At 33.6% G+C, this 18,818-nt stretch overlaps 1 pseudogene; it reads right to left on the bottom strand.

The window, feature by feature from the left end:
* Window positions 1-1,740: 1,740 nt before the first annotated feature.
* LOC105078896 (retinoic acid receptor RXR-gamma pseudogene) overlaps window positions 1,741-18,818 on the bottom strand; it is a 63,061-nt pseudogene continuing 45,983 nt past the window's right edge.

Below are 18,818 nucleotides of genomic sequence, written 5' to 3'. Positions count from 1 at the left end.
GATATATGCTTTTCTTTTATTATTTCTTTACTTCCACTTACTTTGGGTTTACTTTGTTTTACTTTTTCTAATACCTGAATTTGGAATCATAGATAATTTATTCTAGGTAATTTTTCTTTCCTAACATATACATTTAAAGCTCTGAGTTTCCCACCAAGTGTTTCTTTAACTGATTCAAGTAAATATTGACTGGATTTCAACTGTCATTCAGTTAAAAAAAAAACTATTTTCTAATTTCCTTTCTGATTTCACCTATAATCCAGGAGGGTTCTGTTTGACCCATGGATTTACATAGCTGCATTTTTCAGATTGGGGTGGGGGTATTTCCAGATATTTGTGGCAGAGATCTACATATCCTGCTTTAATTTACTCCTATTTTGGCCAGAGAATAAAATCTGTATATATTTTATTTTTTAAATTTATTGAGTTTTGTTTTATAGTCTAGCATATAGTGAACCTTAAAAACATTTTTTTCCCCATGGAAAAGAATGTGTATTGAGTACACATTATGTTGAATATAATAATGTAATAAACAATATTTCCAGTGGTAAATAGTGCTGTTATTAGTGTCTTATTATTCTATCAGTTGTTGATAGAGGGATGTTAATATCTTCTTCTATGTTTGTTGAATTGTCTATTTCTTTTTACAATTCATTCATTTTTATTTTGTGTATTTTGAGGCTATTTTATTATTTTGAGATGCATATACATTTAGAAATATGTCCTACTGATGACTTAGTCTTTTTTTCATTATAAAATGTCCTACTTTACTTCTTGAAGTCCATTTTATATGATATTAAGATAGCCACTCCAATCTTACTAAGCTTACTGTTTGTATAGTAAACCTCATTCTATTACTTCACTTTCAATCTACCTATGACTTTATATTTAAAATATTTTTCTTATAGGCTACATGTAAGTGCAGTTTTACATTTTAATCAATCTCTGGTTCTTGGTGCTTAGGCAATTAACATTTAATGTAATTATTGATATGGCTGGATATAGTCTCATATGGTTGATACAGCCTCATTTATTGCTTGTTTTTTGTTTATCCCCTCTGATTTTTGCTGCTCTGTTTTACCTTTTATCTCTTCTTTTGGATTTTATTTGATCTTTATATTTAAGGTATATATTGGATTTTTGGCTATATATCTTTACATAATTTTTTTTACCACTATAGGAATTAAAATACACATATTCAAGTATTCACAGTCATCTCAAAATAAGGTTGCACTACTTCAATAAAATACAGAATGTTTGCAACCATATAGGTCTCTTTATACCCCCACCAAGCCTTATCTTACGGTTGTTAAATCTTTTACATCTACGTATATTGAAAGTCCCATTGTACATTGTTATACTTTTTGCTGTCATCATGTGTTTATATTTTAAATAAAAATAAAAATAGTCTATTATGTTTAATTAAATATTTATCATTTCTACTCTCTCTTCATTCTTAAAGAGCCAAGATTCCCTCTGGTATCATTTTCCTTCAACCTGAAGAGATTTCTTTAACATTTCTTATAGAGTAGGTTTGCTAGTACAGATGCTCTTACTTTTCATTCATCTCAGAATACCTTTCTTCATTCCCTTAATATCTTCATTTCCCTTATGTGCTCAATGTCTCCAATCTGTTTTTCTTTCCTCTACAATCTGATAATATTTGTTTGCTTTGATCAGAAACAATCCTCAGGTCAGGGAGGCTGAAACTGGTGGGGTGCAGGTGATCTGCAGCAGGATCTACATCTCCACGAGGAAGGTGTCAATGGGGGTGTCCCTGAAGAGCTTGAAGAAAAGGTACTCCAGGCATGACGCCTGATGGAGTGCAGGGCTGGGAGGCACAGCAGCAGTTTTGCAAACCTGCCTGGTTGTTCCAGGTACTTCTGCTTGGTGTTAGCCTCAAGAATGGCATAAATTTTCTCTCCCAGAGCCTCTGGGGGGTTGGACAGACCCTCGGCATCTGGGTTAAACAGCATGATGGCTCGCAGGCCTCCCAGCTCCATTGCATCCATCTGCTTCATTTTGAACACCAGCTCAGTCAGAACTCTGACAAAGATGGAGCCTGCCTCAGCACTTTGGACACTGCTCAGGTGAATGTATAAACTCATGGCCAGAAGGATGCCATCCTGCCCACAGAAGCCAGTAGGAGAAGAAGAGGACAGCCAGCAATCCACTCTACCCTGTCTGGAACAAAATGACCTGGACCTCCAAGGTGAGGTCAGAGAAATGGGAAACGCAGTTGGTCCATTCAAAGAGAGGGGTAAGTGGCTTATCAGCTTTTTCTTTTCCCCCCAACACAGGGCATTTATTGTACCTTTAAAACATTACAAACAGGAATCATCCAGCATCTTACTGTTTTTGTAGCTGGACAACTTAGGTCTGAATCATCAGCATGCTAACTGTTCCATTTTCAGAAACATAAATACCATCCCAAATGTTTCTGCTATCTGTGTTTTTAACTGTTGGGGCTTGCTAAATCAAAGCCGCTGAATTTTATACAAGGTCAATGTTGTTTCCTTCAGGAATTAACTCATTTTTTCTGGCACTTGAGATACTCAACAAGCCACGCTTGGCCTCATTTGAACCTTGCAGATGTATTTTTCACCCAAGAAATTTCACATTTCAACAAGAGCTCCATTCTTCTGAATAATGACGCTGATGGGGAAGTGAGTACACACAATCTCATCTTAAAATGGGAGCCCATTGTAACGCCCCTGACCACGTTCTGTGCATGGCTACAAGGCAGTGCAAAAAGGTGGCCCATTCCTTTCTATTTCTCCACGATTTGGTAACTCAGAGCCTCTTCTTTTTCTTTCCAAGGAAACTTTTTTGTATTTTATCCAAAGATTTATTTGTAAGCAAAAGACACTGCAGTGACTTTATGCAGCCATGGCATATCTGTAACTCTGTATAAACTATATAAGAGTGATTGCAGTGATGAAAGTGTGGGTTTCAGATATGGAAAAAGGCCTGGGCTATTCAATACAAAAAAACCTTATGGAATATAAAGGAAACTAGTGGCCCTAACTCAGCATACATTAAAAAAAAAAATTCCTGATTGCTCATTGATTTAAATTTAAATACTATAAACAATAAGAGTTTTAAATATAATATATGCTATCTTTATAGTTAGAGGATAAAATATTTTAAAAATAAGATAGAATATGTACAAAATGTAAATAAGAAAAAAAATCAAGAAATCAGACTACATTATAACTAGCAGCTGTTTATTTTTACTACATTAAAAATAGCAGTAAGTGGGATAATATATAAAATATAAGTACATGACAAATGATTCATTTCCAGAATATGATTACATCTATTTATCTATCTACCTACCTATCTTCTATACCACACAGACAGAGAGACAGACAGGCAGACACACACACACACACACATACACACACACACACACACAAAATTACAACAAAGATACAGACTACTCATTAGAAAAATTAGAAAAAGGCTTGAATGGGCATATTATAAAACAGAATGTCCAAATGGCTGATAAGCATTAAAAATGTATTTAACTTCATTAGTTTTCAAGGAAATATAAACCAAACAACACACAAATTCACACAATATGACACAACTTCTCATCTAAAAGAATGGTTGATATATTAGTTAACTATGGCCATAATAAAGCTATGTAAGAAATAAGTACATAATGTCAGCAGCATTCAATAGTGAACATTTATTTAGCTTACCAGGTGTCAGGTCAGCTAAAGGTCAGCTAGTCTAGGGTAGGTTCCATTAGATGGATAGCTTTGCTCTGCTCCACGTGTCTTTCATACTTCTCCTGGGATCACATGGCTAATTTAGACATACACCTCTTGTGGACACTACTGAAACATAAGAAAGCAAGCCCAACCAAGCAAGCATTTCTCATTACTCTACTTACATTGTGAAGCTAACATTTCATTGACCAAAGCAATTCACATGGACAGGACTAGAATCTAATGCCAGGGAATTACATTCTACTCTGAAGGGTAGGAAGTATTTTTTATTAATAATCTAATCTATTGCAGTGATGGCAATATCAAGTGTTGGTGAGTATGCAAATTATCTGGAACTCTCATAATGATGGTGGAAGTGGAAATTGATGTAGCCACTTCAGATACTTATTCAGTATTATCTGAAAAAGCTGGACCAAGTTACAGTTTTGACCCAGCAATTCTGTTACAGTCATATACCCAAAAAGTGCCCCCAAATACGTGTGTATGTATATGTTAGTACTAACATACATAATAGCTAAAGTGTAATAAGTAAATTGATGTATATTCACATTATGGAATACTATCAAACCAGAATATATGAACCATTGCCTCTTTAAACAATATAAATGAATGTCACAGAATAATACTGAATAAAAAAAGCAAAATTATATGAAATGATTCTATTTACAGAATTCAAAAACAGGCAAAAGTAACATAATGTGTTAGACGACAGGATAGTGGTTATCTTTCAGAGAAACTATTACTTAAAGGGGGAATGAAGAGCTTCTTGGGTGCTAAGACAGTTCTGTTTGTCCATCTGGGGATTGTTATTTTTTTGTTTTTGTATTTGTTTTGCTTTATTTTATATGTGTGAAAATTCATCAAACTGCTCACTTGTTTGTTGTTTCATATATGAATGTTACACTTCAAAAAATATTAAAATGAAAATTAAGAGAATAATACACACAAATTCCGGGACAATAATTAAAATAAAAGGAGGCTTTGAATGGTAGTCTGGAGAAGAACAGAAGATGATGAAGTGCTATTGGCAAAGTTCCAATTAAATTGGTTTGTGGGTTGAAGGATGTTCATTTTATTGCTTGTTTTTACCATGTAGATATATGTGTGTCAACATCTGTACAACTATTAGAAAATAATTAATAATCATAAGCTTGCAAAATGATATAATAAAAAGAGAAAGAACCTCATGATTGACAGTGCAGATTATCAAATGATTTATGAAATAAATGACTAAACATGACTAATTTATGTCAATATGTCTTATATACTTGCATGATAATAAATCATATATTAGTAATTGTATATTTCAATAAACACACTAGTATTACACTAGTTATTTTACCACTTTCTGTTTGCTGTTTCACACTAAATTCTAAACATCCATTTAAGTTTTTTGTGGTTGTTGCCACTAATAGTCATATGACCGGGTCATATTTCATTAACCAATCCTCTAGAGCACAAACAATGATGCAATAAACTAAAAGCCTTCCATGGTTGACCCTTGAACAACACAGGTCTGAAATGCATGGGTCCACTTGTATGCAGATTTTTTTTCACTCGTATGTACGATAGTACTACCAGATCCACAGTTGGTTGGTGTAGAAGGTTGGTGCCCCTAACCCCAGTATTGTTCAAGGGTCAACAGTATATAGATGCCTGTATTGTCCCATTCATGCAAATATGTTTGTGATAACAATTTTCAAGGATGAGAGTGTGGCAAAGAACTCTCAAGAATATTTCTGTCTAGGGGGGTGGGTATAGTTCAAGTGGTAGAGCACTTGCTTATCATGCATGAGGTCCTGGGTTCAATCCCCAGAACCTCAAATAAATAAACCTAGTTACCTCCCCCCACCAAAATAAAATAATTAAATAATACCATAATAAATAAAACATAAAGTTTTTTTAATTAAAAAAAAGAATATGTCTGTCTATTAATAAATGATTCAAAATGGTGCAGCAATTGAGTTCATGTTCCATCAATAGCATATAAAGAGAATTTTTTCTTCATACCAAGAATTTTATCTTTGCCCATCTTTGCCTATTCATATAAGCTAGATAATTAAGATTGTTATTGGCATGGAGAAAAAAAGCTCTTTCATATGACTGTTGATGGGATGTGAACATATATATTGGTAGAGATAAATATAGATAGGTAGGTAAGTAGATAGACACAGGTATTTTTTAAAGTCTATTTTAAACATCTTTATTAGTGAGGTTAATCATTTGTCATACAGTTCATTTTTTTTTGCTCTCATTTATTTGAGATGTTCCTTTTCCTGATTGATTTATTAGTGTTTCTTTTATAATGAAAATAATGTGCACATTATATCTTTTGTTCATAGCACTAGATTTTGAATTTATCTTCCGGAAGTTTTGTTATGATTTTATTTCAACATAAGTCTCTGTTGGAATTTGTGCCAGTTTTCCCCAATGAATATTCACTCATAATTTAGTATCTATATTTTTGTTTAAAATTTTGAGTCAGCCAGAATTATTTTTGATGTAGGGACAGAGAAATCCAGCTTCATTTTATTTTCCAAATGGCTAGCCAGATAACTGTTGCATTGAATAAGAAATTAATTTAATTTCCACTAATTTGAAAGGTTTATCATATATTAAATTTAGGTATTTTATATACAAAATCTGCATCTTAGGATAGTTTAAACATACAGTGATTATGCAATTCTTTTTTACTTTATAGCAAAATTTAAGCCATTTCAGGTAAAAGTTGAGCCTACTTGGAAAGTATATAGTTGTAGATCATTGTATTCAACATGCTCTTCCATTTCTTTACCCTAAATCTCCCTGCACTTTGAAAGTCTTCACTTGTGTATAAATAGTTTTGGTGACAACATGCAAATATCTAATGTTGGAAACGAAATGACAGATTTATATTAAATTTTGTAGATGCTTAGAAAACATCATTTTTTTCAGCCTTATTTTTGGGTTTACTTCTTATATGTAATATATCTATGGAGAAAATGAAGCTCTTCAGTAACATAAATATAGGATCTTTATTCTTACATATGCTTTTTCATCTGATACGTGTAAACAGTCTTGAATTCATTTCAGGGAATGTATATAGCAAATCTAGCCAACAATACATATTCACCAATGTAAAAACCAGCTTGAAATCTTGTGTTCTTGCTATGTAAAAATTATTATTTTCTTCTCCTTTTCATGATAGTCAGTTTAGAACAAACTTGTATATTAGGAATCAGGGAAAGTAATGAAGATTATATAGTATGTATCGGTAAATGGGCTGAAAATGTTTTTTGATTGACCCTTTCTTTATAAATATGATTTGGGATTTCAAGAAGGGCATTTTAGAAATGCCACTCAGTATATTCAGCAAATGTTACCTTCTATCACAGAGGATAAGCTCCGAATGTGATCTGAGTTAAAAGGAACCATGAGAGAATAGCTTGTAAATGACACTTTAGCTTTTCAGTCTTGATTGAGTTCAATACTGAATTTGAGAACAGTATAGCTGCGTTTGTAAGCAAACTTTACTTCTTGTTTTGTATTATTATTAAGTGTTTTCCCTTAACATTCAGGAAAACTAGTTTTTCTATTGTAGTATTTAATTTCTCTGTTGCCTTGTTTATTTTCTGTCTGGAAGATCTGTCTAGTGATGTTAATGCAGTGTTAACATTCAGGAAATTATTGCTTCTTCCACTAAAGTCTGTATTTCACTTTTGTACTGAAATAGATTTTAAAACTTTGGATAGGTAGTCTTGAAATCGTAACTGTTCTTGTGATCATTCCTTGTATTTCCACAGAATTAATTTTGCTGTGAAACTTTTCCAGGAATCCTTTAGCAGGAGGTTCTCCCATCTTTTCTGGACCTTTGTGCTCTTAATACTGTTGCTCACTGCCCTTACCATCAAAGATACAGAGATAGGAAAATCCATTAAACCTTTATTTTGCATTTGTTCCTTTGCTCCATTATTCAGTCTTTGTAATGACAAAGGATCATATCTACAAAATCTATGCAATAACAAAGTTTTCAAATGACAATTCATATAAAAATATTCAGTGAATAAACAAAACAAATTATTCTAAGCCATATTCTTTAGACCCAGCATGAAATCAGATTCATCTCCACAGATTATCCTCATTTATATTTTTCTTATTCACATTGTGCTATCACAGCACTCAGAGAAAACAAATTATGATTATTATTTTTTAAATTCCACTAAGAATTAGGATAACTCAGAAATTTTTGATTACTCTAATCTAACTTCTAGTAATGAATCAATAACATGGGCCATCCTTACATAATTAAATTAAGATCAACATCTTGAGAGTCACATGATGCAAGGTGCTGTACAAAAAAATGGCTTGGTAGTGGCCTAGGGATACCACTCAAGGGACATAATCTGGTAGCTTACAATGGATGTCTCAGAAAAATCTTTAAGCCTCTTAGTCAAATGATCAACTACCATAATCCTACTTTTAATAATTAGTGGCTGATGGTTAGGGGTTGCTTTCAGCCCCTCAAGGCTGCTTTATTTTCCCTGCACATGGTCCCTTACATCTTTAAAACCAGGAAAGATCTGTGGAATCTTTTTGCTTTGAATACCTTTTACCTCCCATTCTGCTACTAGGTAGAGAAGTATCTCTGCTTTTAAAGGGTTCGTATAATCAGATTAGACCCACCAGGATCATTTCCACTTTGATTAACTCAGTGTCAACTGATTAGAGACCTTAATTACATCTACAAAATTCATTTTACTCTGTAACGATATAGTCATGGGCAAAATGTCTCTAAACCTAAGGTCATGGGGATTGAGAAAAATGTTGAGGGACAATTTTAGAATATGCCTGTCATAGGAGTTGATCTTCCATTCCCTACTTGGGACAAAGAGGCAATGCTCTAATTCTACTGCTAGGGTACATTCATGAAGGTCCAGCAGAGATCTGAGCTACCAACCACACTCAGCAGCAGGAATACTTAACAAGGTGGTAGAAGGTGGTTTAGTTAGCTCTTCACTTACCCTGTCCTGGTACCATCAGGACCTAATGAGGAGCTGAGCCTTCACTCCCATCCAGCAGCAACAAGACTGAATGAAACTGTGTGAGGGAAGGCTACTCAGCTCTCCGGTCTCCTCTACGCAACCTTGGTGTCAACAGGGAACTAAATCTTCACCCTCATCTAACTCCAGTGTACCCAAAACAGGGTAACTGCCTGCTAAAAAAGATAATATGCACCCCAGAGTCTCACAATATAATACCCCAAATATTCACGTGCAATAAAAAAAATCACTTTTACAAATAATCAGGATAATCACAACTTGTAATAAGGTACGATTAACAGACATCAACATTGAGATTACTGAGACATTGTAGTTACCTGACAAGGATTTTAAAATCATGATCATAAAAAATTCATCAATGAGCAATTACAAGCACTCTAGAAACAAGTGAAAAAACAGAACATCTTGGCAAAAGAATTAAGGATATAAAAAGAAACAAAAAGAAATCACAGATCTGAAAAATATAGTAACCAAAGTGGGGATGAGGGGGTGGGGCTGGAAATACCTCAATGGATGGGCTCAATAGCAGAATGAAATGACAGAGGAAAAAAATCAGTGAACTCAAAGATATATAAATAGACATTACCCAATCTGAATAATTTGAAAGACAGAGAGAATATAGACTTAAGAATAGAGCCCCAAGGACCTGAAGACCAATACAGGACTATCTATCTAGCATTCATATCATCGGAATCCTAGAAAGGAGAAAGAATGCGAAGCTCATACAAGAACCTGGGTGGATCTCAAGGCATTTTGCTGAGTGTTAAAGAGCCAATCTCAAAAGGCTAGGTATTATATCATTTCATTTATTTAATATTTCTGAATAGCAAAATTTTAGAAAGAGACAATAGATTGGTGGTTTCCAGAGGCTAGGTACAGAGGTGAGAGAAAGTTTGGGCATGGCTATGAAGGGTTAGCCTGATGGACCCTATGGTGGTGCAACAGTTCTGTATCTTAAGTGTGGTGGTAGTCATACGAATCTATAGATGTGATAAAAAAGGCATAGCACTACATATCACACATACAAACACACACATACAAAGGAATTTTGTGGAACGTATACCAATGTGAATCTCCTGGTTTTGATGCTGTACTATGATTACTGATGATGTAGTGGGAAAACCTGGGTGAAGCATGCATAGAATCTCACTGTACTTTTTTGTCATGGTTCAGTTTTTGTTTGTTGTTTTTTGCAACTAACTGTGAATCTATACTCACCTCAAAATAAAAAGAAAATTGTTGAACAACTATTCTTTCATATAATTTGGTCTACTTTCTGTATCTCAGTTTACCTGTCCTTTAAAATATTTTCATTTGGTTAAAATTATTTATCAAGAATTTGTCCTAATAAACATCCTGAAAACCTGTGTTGGCTCTTCTCCTTAGACAGCTAATAATAAAATAGCCTACTTTTATCATTTTCATCCTATGACTAAATTTTTGTGTTTTCTTTTCCAGCTACTTACTGAATAGATTCATACTAACTAGATAAAAATGATGCCAAGAAAATACATTTCAGATCCATGAGTCTATCTGTATAACTGGGTATGTGGACCCTAGATCTCTAGTGAATCAAAATGGTCCATTGCAATTGTCCTAAGTTTGAGCAGATCATTGGGATTTCTAAAATTGACTCTTTATCCTATTGTTTCTTTTTACCTATAAAATAGTGATGCTTTCCTTACCTTGTAAAAATTTTGTAAGGAGTAACTACTAAACTTGTATTACGGAGTTTTAGAAGTCTGCGTGTAGTTTTCATTGCATGCTATAACAAATACAGAAGGGAGGAGTAAATACTGATATTGTAGAATATCTGAGGATCCTAATGCCAAAGGCAATTAAAAAATAAATGTCCTTAAAGAGAAAAGTAATTATGATAATTTAAAAGAGATGTTCAACCCAGTAATTTAAGTTAAAAATCTATAGTCTCCAGATTTAAAAAAAAATGACATTTATAGACGTGTTTAAGCAACATTATAATCTCATTATAAAAATATTACTAAACATGGTCAACACCTACATTTAAAATAAGGACTTAAAAAAGTAAAATTGTGTTCAGAAGGAAAATGTTTAACATTTTGTATTTTATGCCAACAAAAAGGAAACCTAAGGTAATTTAGCAGATATTTCTTCCCAAGTTACTATCTCAAGCAAAAAGCACCAACACATTACAAATAGAAGTACATATAATCAGGAATGTTAAAATCCTTTGAGAGGTTTGAAAATTCACCCAGTAAATCACCAAAGAAAAGTCAAAGGTTTTATAATGCCTTCTGTTGTGTGTATTTGATGACTGTGTTTCGGCTTGTTTGGGGTGAACAAAGTGGTGCCCTCAAGTTGTATTAATGAGGAGAAAATTGCAACATAGAAAAGATCAAGGCTTCAATTAAAGTTGACCTGAACAAAGGCAGGAGAACAGTATAGTAGCATGAAAATTTCCTTATATAGCTCTTAACGAAATATTCAGTTAGAAAGACTTAAAAAATGGAAGTTAACCATAAATTACTGCAGTGAAGAATTATGTAATTAACTTTTTTTTTCATTTTCTGGTCAAATTATATACATAAAAGAATAACTTTTTAATTTGAATCATAAGAATATCACTGCATTTAGATTTGCAGGATATTTCATTTTTATTCTTTTCATAGTTACATTGAGTCATAATTACCAGTAACCCATTAATTAAATATCAAAAATATTTTTTTAACATTTTTTATTGATTTATAATCATTTTACAATGTTGTGTCAAATTCCAGTTTTCAGCACAATTTTTCATTCATGGACATATACACACTCATTGTCACATTTTTTTCTCTGTGAGTTATCATAACATTTTGTGTATATTTCCCTGTGCTATACAGTGTAATCTTGTTTATCTATTCTACAGTTTTGAAATCCCAGTCTATCCCTTCCCACCCTCCACCCCCCTGGCAACCACAAGTCTGTATTCTCTGTCTGTGAGTCTATTTCTGTGCTGTATTTACGCTTTGTTTTTGTTTGTTTGTTTGTTTTTATTTTTGTTTTTTAGATTCCACATATGAGCGATCTCATATGGTATTTTTCTTTCTCTTTCTGGCTTACTTCACTTAGAATGACATTCTCCAGGAGCATCCATGTTGCTGCAAATGGCATTATGTTGTCGGTTTTTATGGCTGAGTAGTATTCCATTGTATAAATATACCACCTCTTCTTTATCCAGTCACCTGTTGATGGACATTTAGGCTGTTTCCATGTTTTGGCTATTGTAAATAGTGCTGCTATGAATATTGGGGTGCAGGTGTCATCCTGAAGTAGGTAGGGTTCCTTCTGGATACAAGCCCAGGAGTGGGATTCCTGGGTCATATGGTAAGTCTATTCCTAGTCTTTTGAGGAATCTCCACACTGTTTTCCATAGTGGCTGCACCAAACTGCATTCCCACCAGCAGTGTAGGAGGGTTCCCCTTTCTCCACAGCCTCTCCAGCATTTGTCATTTGTGGATTTTTGAATGACGGCCATTCTGACTGGTGTGAGGTGATACCTCATTGTAGTTTTGATTGGCATTTCTCTGATAATTAGTGATATTGAGCATTTCATGTGCCTTTTGATCATTTGTATGTCTTCCTTGTAGAATTGCTTGTTTAGGTCTTCTGCCCATTTTTGGATTGGGTTGTTTATTTTTTTCTTATTGAGTCGTATGACCTGCTTATATATTCTGGAGATCAAGCCTTTGTCGGTTTCACTTGCAAAAATTTTCTCCCATTCCATAGGTTTTCTTCTTGTTTTATTTCTGGTTTCCTTTGCTGTGCAGAAGCTTGTAAGTTTCATTAGGTCCCATTTGTTTATTCTTGCTTTTATTTCTTCTAGGAGAAAATTTTTTAAATGTATGTCAGATAATGTTTTGCCTATGTTTTCCTCTAGGAGGTTTATTGTATCTTGTCTTATGTTTAAGTCTTTAATCCATTTTGAGTTGATTTTTGTATATGGTGTAAGGGAGTGTTCTAGCTTCATTGTTTTACATGCTGCTGTCCAGTTTTCCCAACACCATTTGCTAAAGAGACTGTCTTTATTCCAATGTATATTCTTGCCTCCTTTGTCAAAGATGAGTTGACCAAAAGTTTGTGGGTTCATTTCTGGGCTCTCTATTCTGTTCCATTGGTCTATATGTCTGTTTTGGTACCAATACCATGCTGTCTTGATGACTGTAGCTCTATAGTATTGTCTGAAGTCTGGGAGAGTTATTCCTCCAGCCTCTTTCTTTCTCTTCAGTAATGCTTTGGCAATTCTAGGTCTTTGATGGTTCCATATGAATTTTATTATGATTTGTTCTAGTTCTGTGAAATATGTCCTGGGTAATTGAATAGGGATTGCATTAAGTCTGTAGATTGCCTTGGGCAGTGTGACCATTTTGACAATATTGATTCTTCCAATCCAAGAGCATTGGATATCTTTCCATTTTTAAAGTCTTCTTTAATTTCCTTCATCAGTGGTTTATAGTTTTCTGTGTATAATTCTTTCACCTCCTTGGTTAGATTTATTCCCAGATATTTTATTATTTTGGGTGCTATTTTAAAGGGGATTGTTTCTTTACTTTCTTCTTCTGTTGATTTATCGTTAGTGTAAAGAAATGCAACTGATTTTTGAACGTTAATTTTGTAACCTGCTACCTTGCTGAATTCTTCAATGAGCTCTACTAGCTTTTCTGTGGACCTTTTAGGGTTTTCTATATATAGTAACATGTCATCAGCATATAATGACACTTTTACCTCTTCTTTTCCAATTTGGATCCCTTTTATTTCTTTCTCTTGCCTGACTGCTGTGGCTAGGACTTCCAGGACTATGTTGAATAGGAGCGGTGATAGTGGCCATCCTTGTCTTGTCCCAGATTTTAGTGGGAAGCTTTTGAGTTTTTCACCGTTGAGTACTATGCTGGCTGTAGGTTTGTCATATATAGCTTTTATTATGTTGAGATATGTTCCCTCTATACCCACTTTGGCGAGAGTTTTTATCATAAATGGGTGTTGAATTTTATCAAATGCTTTTTCTGCATCAATTGAGATGATCATGTAGTTTTTGTCCTTTCTCTTGTTGATGTGATGTATTACATTGATTGATTTGCGTATGTTGAACCAGCCTTGTGTCCCTGGGATGAACCTCACTTGGTCATGATGTATAATCTTTTTTATGTGTTGTTGGATTCTATTTGCTAAAATTTTGGTGAGGATTTTGGCATCTATGTTCATCAGTGATATTGGCCTATAATTCTCTTTTTTTGTAGTGTCTTTGCCTGGTTTTGGTATCAGGGTGATGGTGGCTTCATAGAATGAGTTTGGGAGTATTCCCTCCTTTTCAATCGTCTGGAAGGGTTTGAGAAGGACTGGTGTGAGTTCTTCTTTGTATGTTTGGTAGAATTCCCCGGTGAAGCCGTCCGGTCCTGGACTTTTATTTGTAGGGAGGTTTTTAATTGCTATTTCTATTTCCTTTCTAGTGATCGGATTGTTCAAGTGTTCAGATTCTTCTTGATTCAGTTTTGGTGGACAGTATGTTTCCAGAAACTCGTCCATCTCCTCTAGGTTATCCTGTTTGGTTCCATATAATTTTTCATAATATTCTCGTATGATATTCTGTATTTCTATTTTGTTTGTTGTAATTTCTCCATTTTCCTTTCTTATTTTGCTAATTTGTGCTCTCTCTTTTTTCTTCTTTGTGAGTTTGGCCAGAGGTTTGTCGATTTTATTTACTTTTTCAAAAAACCAGCTTTTGGTTTGGTTGATTTTTTCTATGGTCTTGTTAATCTCTATTGTATTTAATTCCTCTCTGATCTTTATTATTTCCTTCCTTCTGCTGCTTTTTTGGGGCTTTTTGTTCTTCTTTTTCTAATTCATTCAGGTGGTGGGTTAAATTGTTTATTTGAGATTGTTCTCCTTTTTTGAGGAAGGCCTGTATCGCTATAAACTTCCCTCTTAGCACTGCCTTTGCTGTGTCCCATAGGTTTTGAGTGGTTGTGCTTTCATTATCATTTGTCTCAAGGTATTTTTTAATTTCAGCTTTGATTTCCTCATTGATCCATTGTTTTTTCAATAACATATTGTTTAATCTCCATGCTTTCCTTTTTTTCTCCTTTGTTTCTCTGTTGTTGATTTCCAGTTTCATGGCATTGTGGTCAGTAAAGATGCTTGAGATAATTTCTATCTTCTTAAAATTGTTGAGGTTTCCTTTGTGCCCAAGTACATGATCGATCCTGGAAAATGTTCCATGTGCACTTGAAAAGAATGTATATCCTATTTTTTGGGGGTGTAATGCTCTGAAAATATCCACCAAATCTAGTTTTTCTATTGTAGTATTTATTTTCTCTGTTGCCTTGTTTATTTTCTGTCTGGAAGATCTGTCTAGTGATGTTAATTCAGTGTTAAAATCTCCAACTATGATTGTATTCCCATCAATATCCCCCTTTATCTCTGTTAGTAATGCTTGTATGTACTTAGGTGCTCCTATATTGGGTGCATATATATTAATGAGTGTAATATCCTCATCTTGTATCACTCCTTTAATCGTTATAAAATGTCCTTCTTTATCTTTCTTTATGGCCTTTGTTTTAAAGTCTATTTTGTCTGAAATCAGTACTGCAACACCTGCTTTTTTGGCTTTTCCATTTGCATGGAATATCCTTTTCCATCCTTTCACTCTCAATCTACATGTGTCCTTCTCCCTAAAGTGGGTCTCTTGTATGCAGCATATTGAAGGTTCTTGCTTTATTATCCAGTCTGCCACTCTGTGTCTTTTGACTGGAGCATTTAGTCCATTAACACTTACAGTAATTAATGATAGATGTGTGTTTATTGTCATTTTGAACTTTGCAGTTGAATTGGTATATCCTCTTTGTTCCTTTCTTCTTCCTTTTGTGGTTTGGTAATTTTCCTTTGTATTATCATGGATTTTATTTAATTTCTGTTTTTAATAATAAAAAAAGTTATAGTAATGGGTTAATAGATTTACAAAAAAGGGTAACCACAAGCCAAAAATTTACAAAGGAGTCACAGAAATTAAATAAAATCACAGAAATCAAAAATATTATTTTTAAACATTGTATTGTACTTATACTATATTTTGACATCTAAAATCTACCGTTCCAGATTACAGATTCTCAGTTCTGATAGACTAAATTAAATCTTACACTTTAGTGAGTTCATAAAATCACCTGAACAAATGTTCTAAAAAAGCACAGAAAGAAAACACCTGAGAGAGAAGGCTATAAGGAAAAAACAGGGGGAAAAAATCATATAAACTGTCAGCATCTAGAAAAAATTTTCAGTGTTTTTGACAAGCAGGTCAATGGTGAACACTCACCTTTTGCCTTTTGGACTTAAAAATATATACAAGTCAGCAAGTTGGCAGTTCTTAGTGACTATGTAATTCAATGAGGAACTAGGAGAAATGCAGTTTCTTGTCTGTTACATTGTGCTTTACCATTTCAGAAAATCTTGGGACATTTGAGCCTGACCTTCGTACTCTCATTTTTATAGGACCAAAAAAATAAAGAAAATAATCTTGTTTGATTCTTAAAATAATTAATAATTTTACAGTAATTTAGCAGAGGTAAGAGACTCTCAGAAATGTAGCTTATTTTATTTAGATATACCTTCGTTTTTCGCCACATAAAAATGTCTACTATCTTGTAACTTACTAGCAATTTTAACCAAATATTTAACATAGCAAGCAGAAAAGTCCCCAAAATTGCCAGCTGAAATTTTTGTAATAAAAATAAACTAGAAAATCCATACTCTAACTATGCTGAAATCTCTATACATCTTTATTGTCTAAGATAAAAATCTTAGAGGAAAGGCAGAGTAAGCTGAGATGGAAAGTTCTATAGATATGCTGTATAATATGGCAGCCATGAGTTATTGAAAAATTGAAACATCACTAGTCTAAAATGAGTTCTGCTTAAGTGGAACTACATACTGGATTTTGAAGACAGTATGAAAAGAAGACTGTATAAATCTCATAAACTATTTTATAGTAATTAAATGTTAAAATTATAATATTTAATATATTGAGTTAAATGATATATATTATTACAATTAATTTCACTTTTTATCAAGAAACTAGAAAATTTTAAACTACCTATATAGCTTTTATTTGGGCTCAAATTATGTTTCTATTAGGCTGAGTTGTTCTGTAGAATACTTATAGTTCTTTCATCGTTCTTTTATTTACCAATTCCTTTGCTATTCTAAAAATCCGTATAAATTCAGCAATGAGTGGTCTTAACTTTATCTGTTTATTCATCTGTGTTTCCCACTGTGAACTCCCAAGGATGAAACACTCTGTCTTATTTGCATTTCCAAGAGGTGAGATTGTACTTGCATATAATAGACATGAAATAAACACATGTTGAATGAACGTCCCCAAATCTCATTCCATTTTTTATTAGGAATGTTATATATTTACTTCCTTATTTGATTATTTCTGCCTCCCCTCACTAGAAAGTAACTTCTCTAAAGGCAAAAATTTGGCTTACTTTGATAATTGCTACTATATGTCTCTATAGTCTAGAATAGTGCCTGACACAAAATGATGCTCAAAAGTGTCTATTGAATGAATGAAAGTAGATCCCTTGAGAAGGACCAGAAAGAGTGAAGAGTTAGTTCCAGCTGACAAGGTGAACATATTTTTTTTTCCTTCCTTCCTATAATGAGATTTCAATTCCTGAATTATCCTACTTAAGAAGATTGCCCTCTAACTTCTCCTTCTTGACAGCAGCTCCCCCCGCTCCCCCCATCTTTCTTTTCCAATTGTCTACTCTCTAACAGAACATCCTAGCCCATGTTTGTCTGTTTTAAGGAGCAGAATATAAATGTCAGTTAAGGCAAAGCACTTTTACAGATTACAAATTTGTTATTCTCCTGTGAATAGAGTTGTCTCAACTTTGCTCTACCTTGGCTCCATTTCAGGTCAGCTTTTATTTCTTGAACAAAAAGAACTTGTTTTAAGAGAGATTCATAATTATCAAACAAGATATTCTTGAAAGAATTTTTGAAGTTCTTGACAAAATGTCATACTTAGGATGATTGGGAGGAAAGCAAGAGTCCTAAATATTGTATTTATCACCAATAAGTGCAACTAGACCAAATTAAACAATATATATTCATTTTTGAGACATAAGTTAATCAATTTAATTATGCATTTCTGATATTATAAGTCTCACATGAATGGGTAAAGAGGTTTTATTAATTTTCACCATACTGTAGACTCCCTGGATCAGAGACCAAAATCATTTTAAAAAAGAAAGCAGGGTAAAAGCAATCTACAGACTTAGTGCAATCCCTACCAAATTACCTGTGACATTTTTCACAGAACTAGAACAAACAATCCTAAAATTTATATGGAATAATAAAGACCAAGAATTGCCAAAACAATTCTGAGCAAAAAGAACAAAGCTGGAGGCATAACTCTCCCAGACTTCAGACAAAACTACAAAGATACAGTAATCAAAACAGCATGGTATTGGCACAAAAACAGACATATGGATCAATGAAACAGAACAGAGACCCCCAAAATAAACCCACACACCTATGTCAATTAATTTTGACAAAGGAGTTAAGAATATGCAATGGAAAAAAGATAGTCTCTTAAGCAAGTGGTGCTGGGAAACTGGACAGCTGCATGTAAATCAATGATGCTACAACACACCCTCACATCATACACAAAAGTAAACTCAAAATAGCATAAAGACTTAAATATAAGACATGACACCATAAAATTCCTAGAAGAGAACATAGGCAAAATATTCTCTGACACAAATCGTCCCAGTGTTTTCTAGTTCAGTCTCTCAAGATAATAGAAATAAAATGGGACCTAATCAAACTTACAAGCTTTTGTACAGCAAAGGAAACCATAAACAAAACAAAAAGACAACCTATGAAATGGGAGAAAATATTTGCAAACAATGTGTTGAACAAGGGCTTAATTTCCAAAATATACAAACAGTTTATACAACTCAATAACACAAAAACAACCCAATCAAAAAAAAATGGGCAATAGACCTAAATAGACATTACTCCC

Source organism: Camelus bactrianus, chromosome 2 (genome assembly GCF_048773025.1).
Source record: "Camelus bactrianus isolate YW-2024 breed Bactrian camel chromosome 2, ASM4877302v1, whole genome shotgun sequence".
Lineage (NCBI taxonomy): Eukaryota > Metazoa > Chordata > Mammalia > Artiodactyla > Camelidae > Camelus > Camelus bactrianus.
Note: the sequence above shows the minus strand (reverse complement) of the source record. Positions and strands in the feature narration are given on the sequence as shown.